The sequence below is a fragment of the Mustela lutreola genome, chromosome 12, assembly GCF_030435805.1.
Source record: "Mustela lutreola isolate mMusLut2 chromosome 12, mMusLut2.pri, whole genome shotgun sequence".
Classification (NCBI taxonomy): domain Eukaryota; kingdom Metazoa; phylum Chordata; class Mammalia; order Carnivora; family Mustelidae; genus Mustela; species Mustela lutreola.
In genome coordinates, this window is record NC_081301.1 from 26,028,228 (window position 1) to 26,034,924 (window position 6,697).

The window sequence follows — 6,697 nt, forward strand, 5'->3', positions numbered from 1 at the left end:
AACTGGCTATATAAATTGACAACAAAGGGTATTGTGTATTTTATGATTCGTAAGTTTTTGCCATACATCCTTTAAGTCAGTAAAATTTATGATAAAAATATCAGACACATATATTTGTATTGGTAAGCTGGTTGTTAAACATTGTACTATTGCTCACAGCCTACTTCCTTCACAACGTCTGTAATCTGTGGTGCTCTCTTCCTTCTCCACAAACCTTTGCTAAGTGCTTACCACATGCCAGACACAAGGGAATTAGAAAGATGAAGTCCATGTTCTTCAAGAGCTCATAATCCAGTATGAAAGGCCAAGAAACAACAGATAAATGTCATAGGACAAAGAAACAAGTGCACAAAACACGAAGGATCCAAGGGTTCCAGGGCAAAGGGAATGAAGAAACCAATGTTCACTAGTCCAGGTGATTCCCTAGAGAGAAGCTGACTTAATCCACATAGCAACCCCATGAAGTACGGGCTGTCTCCATATTATATATGGGCAACTGAGATTCCGAAATTTAGGTAATATGTACAGGTCTAAAGCTGGTAAGAGCAGAACTAAAATTCCAAGTCAGGACTGGTTTGACACCGAAGTCTTTGTTCTTTCACTCCACTCCCAACTGATCCCTTGTTTATAAAAATGGTGTAATCCTATCCATACCTGAATTCACTGCAAAATATCTTTCCCATATTCTTTAGCAGGTTCCCTCTCTCTCTCTCTAGTATCTCTGCCTCATGAGTTTGTTATTGCCCCAAAGGTAAAAAATTAAATGTTAATTAAAAGTGTTAAAAGAACATGTGTCAATGCAGCTCTGAAGTGGTAACAGTGGTGAGTTGAACTGTGACCAAATGAAAAGCACTGGCATTAATTAACATTAACAAGTGCAGGTGTTTTTTGTTTTTGTTTTTGTTTTCTTTATGGCAACATCAAGCTCTTTGAGAACAGGAATCTAGCATTCTTTCCACAATGTCTAACAGAGGCTTGTCATATAGGAGAATCTGTTTCACAGCCCTGGTATGACTAGGGAGCCTGAGATTATGCAGAGTCATAATCTAAGCACACTCAACGTGTGTTACCCACTGGTCTTCTGGAGGGACAGTCTTCATCTCTGGAGGGACGAGTTAACCCAAAAAGCTAAACTACCTGAATCTCCATCCTAGCTCTAGCAGGAGCCTGTTTGATGCAAAGTCAATACATTTATCAGTTCACAGAGATCTAAAGAAAATCAACACTTTCTTAAATGCATAGGAGAGAAGACTTTTATAATCTCCCTTGGAAATTTCTTCTAGAGCAGAGATTCTTAAATTTTGATGTGAATCAGAGCAACCTGGGGAGCTTGTTAAAAGTATCTTTTCCTGATCCACTCCCATATGGTCTGATTTAGTAGGACTCCAACCAGAATTGCACACCCCTGGTTAAGAATCTTCTAGAGTTTCCCAATTCCTCCAGTAAATAGATTTTTCCATCGTGCCTAACAGATTGATATGTTACAGATCCACACACTTTAATCTATAATTCTGAAATCCAAAAACTCTGAAATCCAAAAACTCTGAAGTCCAAACCTCTCCACATAATTCATCTAGCATCAAAACCTGTTGTGAACTTAACTCATTTGGGGAACAACCTGACCTGAACTCACCAGAAACTTTTTAAAATCTTAGTTTCTCTAGCTTTGTGTAGATGTGCATATATTTTGCTGCAGAACCATTAATGTGACGATTACAAGGTATCACCCTAAATCCCTGGGAGAGGTATCACAAAATATAAAATGCATGTTCCACTTTACCTTCCCCAAATCATAAACATTTGACCTATGAAATATATTTGGTTCCAAGCATTTCAGATAGAAAGCTACAGACCAAAATGAAATCCCTTGTAATTTTGGTTACTCTTGAAAGACGCGGGACTTAGGAAGATTAAGGAAGAAAATTTACCAACAATTATCTTTGGGCTGCCTCAGTTTTCCCCAGGTGCTTGATCTTCAGAAATCAAAAGGCTAAAATACAACAAATTGCAGTGAATACAAGCTTGTTGGCCACCTGCCTTTGGAAGTCCAATCATCTCCAGGACTACACTTTCAATACCCTATTACTCTAGTTCAGATAAAACCAACTCTTCATCCTTTCTGATGTTCAGTACATTTATCTCATGAAAACATTCAAGACCACATTATAAGTCCACGGGTATTTTAAAAGTTCCCATTCGTCTAAACCCCTATTATCCAATCCCTTTTTCCAGGGCAGACAGATTCAAGAATACCAGGAAAGCTGACAGACAATAAAGTTGGGTTCCAAGGACTGAGGTATCCTCAAGCCAGCAGCATTCTCAGAGAAAAGAAAAATAAAACAAGAAGGGCATGAGGGTCAAACCAAGAGAAGATGTCTAGGTATGAGATGCTGAGTAAATGCAAACTAATGAACGTGACCTTCAGAGTCTCATATTACTCTGTCGGTGCCACCCTCTCCACTGTTCTCTTCACATCTTCACTCCATCGCTCTTAACTTGATTCAGTTCACTGGGAAACCATCCCTCCGGACCACCCCCACTAAAAAGAAACCAATTTGTACATGTTGATGGTTGATGTAAACTGAAGATTAATCTGGACAAAAGGAGCAATCCCAACAGGAGAAAATTTAGAGGCTGATTAATCAAGAACTTATTACCTGCAGAGGTTTCCAATGTCCAGACAGTAACCATCTTAAAGAAGAAAAAAATGGGAAAAAACTCAAAGAGAAAGATGCAGGAAGAATTAGGTACAGAGGAAAAGGGAAAGGTAAAGCAATGTAAAATCTAGAAATATCTCATGAGTGCCCATTTTTTTGTGAGCATACAGAAAGGAAGAGCTGGACCTTTGAAAGACTTAGACTTACAGTAACAATCCCATATTTTTTTCTAGAGTAGATTCTTCAGGGACTAGAGAGACAGAATTTGCACACAAATTATAATGCCAATTATTCAGAGTGATAAATTTTATAGATATATATGCATGTTTATTAATAAATATCATACGGCCAAATAACATGCTGGGGAAAATTATAAACAATGATCTATTTTAAATACTCAAGATATTCTACACATATAAGCATACTTAATTCCAACTGAGTATCCCCAGCATCTTCAGCTGCTTAGTCAGCCAAGCAAAGAAACATTAGGCAGCAGAGGACCTGTATTTAAGTCCAAACTACTCTCCTTATTATTTCTGTGACTTTTGGCATGATGCCCAACTTCTCTGGTCCTGAATTTCTATAGTTGTAAAACGGGGATGATAATAACACTTACCTCACAGTGTTGTTGTGTATAGCAAATGAAGCAACATAATAGTTTCAAGATGCCAGAGTGTGAAAAATATTTCAGTCTGAAGCAAAGTGGAAGAAAAATGTATGGATTTTTTTGATAAAGCTATTTATTCAATAGCATGTCTTTTATTTGGATATTATATTTTTCCTACTTTTCTGGTGTTAAAGTCATCTTTGTGTTATTAAACTGAATTAAAGAGCTGTCAAAGATCTGGCTCTTTCTCTCTGTATGGTTTTAGTAAATGGTTATTGTTTTTGGTTTTACTGTTTGGTTATTTTCCTCAGTTGGCAAAATAAAGAGTAGGCAATTCAATGTTATTTCTGCAAATGGATGCTGAACTGTTGATCTTTGAAACCCAGAGGTCAGAGTACCACAAACATAATACACGGATGACAGAGGTCCCTGCGTTGATGTAAGCTACGGTCACAGAAAGAATCAACTGTGTTTGAAGACAAGTAGGGACCACCAGAAGGTAGCTTATTTGCTTGAAAAACTAGGCAATTCAGAGGAAAAGATTTACTGAGTTATAAGAAATAGGCCCTCAGGCACATCAGCTAATGATTTAGTGATTGGAGTCAGTGGTAAGGGGTTCCAAGATCAGCATGTTATCTCTCCTTTGAATTTACCCTTTCCTGAGTAATGCCTGTGATGGTTAGTTGTATGTGTCATTTCACTGGGCTAAGATCACCAGATAGCTGGTAAAACATTATTTCTAGATGTATCTGTAAGGGTACCTCCAGAAGACATTTGAATCCATGGACTGAGTGAAGAAGATCACCCTCACCGATGCAGGTAGGCAGCATTCTACATGTTGAGAGCCCAAATAGAAGAAAAAGATGGAGGAAGGGAAATTCACTCTCTTTGCTAGGGCTGGACATTTATCTTCTCCTGCCCTCAGACATCAGAGCTCCTGGCTCTTGGGCATTTTGACTTGGACTAGGACTTATATAATTGGATCCCCTGGGTCTCAGGGCATGGACTGGAATTAGACCACCCATTTTTTCTGGGGCTCCAGCTTGCAAATGGTACATGGTGGGATTTCTCAGCATCCCTAATCACATGAGCCAATCCCTCATAAGTTAGCCAGTTAGTCAGTCAGTCAGTCAGTCTATCTATTTATTAGTTCTGTTTCTCCAGAGGATCCCAAGCAATATAAGAACTCACTGGGACTTTCAAGAGGGTTTATAATAAAACTAAAAACAGTTTTCACTAAATTTTATAAGCCACTGGGGTAGGGGCAAGGTAGCACTGCTTTAGGGCTTGATGAACGGAGTTTGACACAAAATAGGAAGTTTATACCTTCTTGGGTAGCCTTAATAAAAAGTACCAGACAGCAAGGTCACTCTACTCAGGAAGTGTAATGAGCAGAAACACTGGTGACTCTGGGAGCACAATGAGACCGGGCCCTCAACAGAAGCTCCTTTGGTGGCAGGCACCAGTAGCCATGGCAACAAAGAGGCACCTTCATGATGCTTCTTTTCAGGTGGCAAACCACACACCTCACCAAAATAAACCAAACCCCGACAGGAAGAAAATGGCCAACACCAAACAACAGCTAAAAGGACCTGTGAAAGAACCCCAAAGGATCCCAGGAAAACAAAGGGATCAGGAGACAGTGGCAGCAAGCAGGTAGGGGGATACAGAAAAGAGAGGTAGGGTCACTACCTGCAAAGTACTATTTGTTACTGTTAGGGGCATTGGGGGACGCCATGCTTACTCCCATGTCTCCAGCCGTCTGACCATGGCTGAATCCCTGAACACTTCAGAGCCCCAATTTCCTCACCTAGAAAATGGAGTGACAACAGGTACTAACAACTAGCTCACAAAATAATTTTATGAATCAAACAGGACAACATATTGGCAAGCATTTCTTAAATGCTGAAATGCTAAGTACATATATAAGTTTTAATATGTAACAGTGGACTACTATGGAACATTCAGTGCTGGGATCCCCTCGGGATTTAACCTGTAGTGCAGCCATGCCAGAAATCATTGACAGTGTCTTCAAGGAGAAGAATGAGGAGGGAATGATGTAACTTAATTATAAAATGGAATGGAGGGGAAAACCCACCCAGTTATACTCAGAAGACTAATAAGCCACCAATGTAGGGCAGAATTGTGCAGGAAGGGAAGAAAGATATTATGTATATCATGGTTATACAGATGCCATTTAGTCCCTATAAAACTCTGTAAGGAAGAGATTGTCATTTCTGTTTTACAGATAAGGCTAACAAGATTCAAAGAAGTTAAATAACATACCAAAGACCACATAGCAAATAGAAAACGAGGCATGACATTTTAACCCGGACATTTCTGGATCTAAATCTGATAGCATTTTCTTCTTTTGCTTTTACTTTTTTTTTTTTTTTTTTCCTGTCTGACTAAATAGAAAATCCACAATCATAGCAATCGTGACCAAAATGAGGTGACCAGTAAGTCACTAAATATGTCGCATTAAGTCCCATGCCTTCAACATTTTGCAAGACCAACTCAAATATGTTTCCATATCCAGTAGCCAGCTTTGGCTCCCCATAAAAGATTCCTCCAGATACGCTTGTACTTGTACACTTTCTAAAAATGTTATTTGCGGCAGTAAATAATTTTTTTTGTTTTGCAGTATCCTGAAGGCACTAAAGCAAGATTACTTAGATAAAAAAAATAAAATAAAATCCCTTCATTATGTGTAAATGCACCATATGTAGCCCACACAGAGAAAAAAAAACAAACAAACACCCAAAACTTAAATTAAAAATTCATGAGCTGAAAATAAAGCCGGAAGTGCGGATGGGAACCCAGTGCAAGGAAACCCACAAGCTTGTGGCTTTCTGCTCTAGAACACCATCATGCCAATGGGATGATGTGGGACTGTCCGTGTTCCTGTTGGGAACACAATATACCATTATTCAGCTCTTGTGAAATGAGGTATGCAGGGGAGCACATGTGGTAGTAATAGAAAAGATACAATTCTCTTTGGCTGCTTTTCAAGCTTCACTATCCAGATAATTTGGGGACTTTTTTTTTTTTTTTCTTTGAGAAATTCTCCCAGGACTCAACTGATGATAAGATGAGGATATGTCTTGAATTCTGCCAACAGAGAAAACTTGGCAGAACTAGATGTTTTATTTTTCAAGTTGTGTGCACTTTTGCTAGGGATAGATCTGCTTCCTCCCAATGAACCTTCACTTTTCAGAAAACAAACTCAGACGCTGCCTTGAAAGAGTTTAAATCTTCCCTTCACAGGATGAAGGACCTTCAGTGTTTTTCCCAAATAAAACCCCCAGTGTTCATTGCTAGGATGCCAAGCCCAATGTTGAAGACGATCTCATTTCTGCAGCCTATAGGACACTGAATTAATGGGATGACTTTCTTCCAATGAGTTAAAACCTTAAGCACTTTATTTATTGTT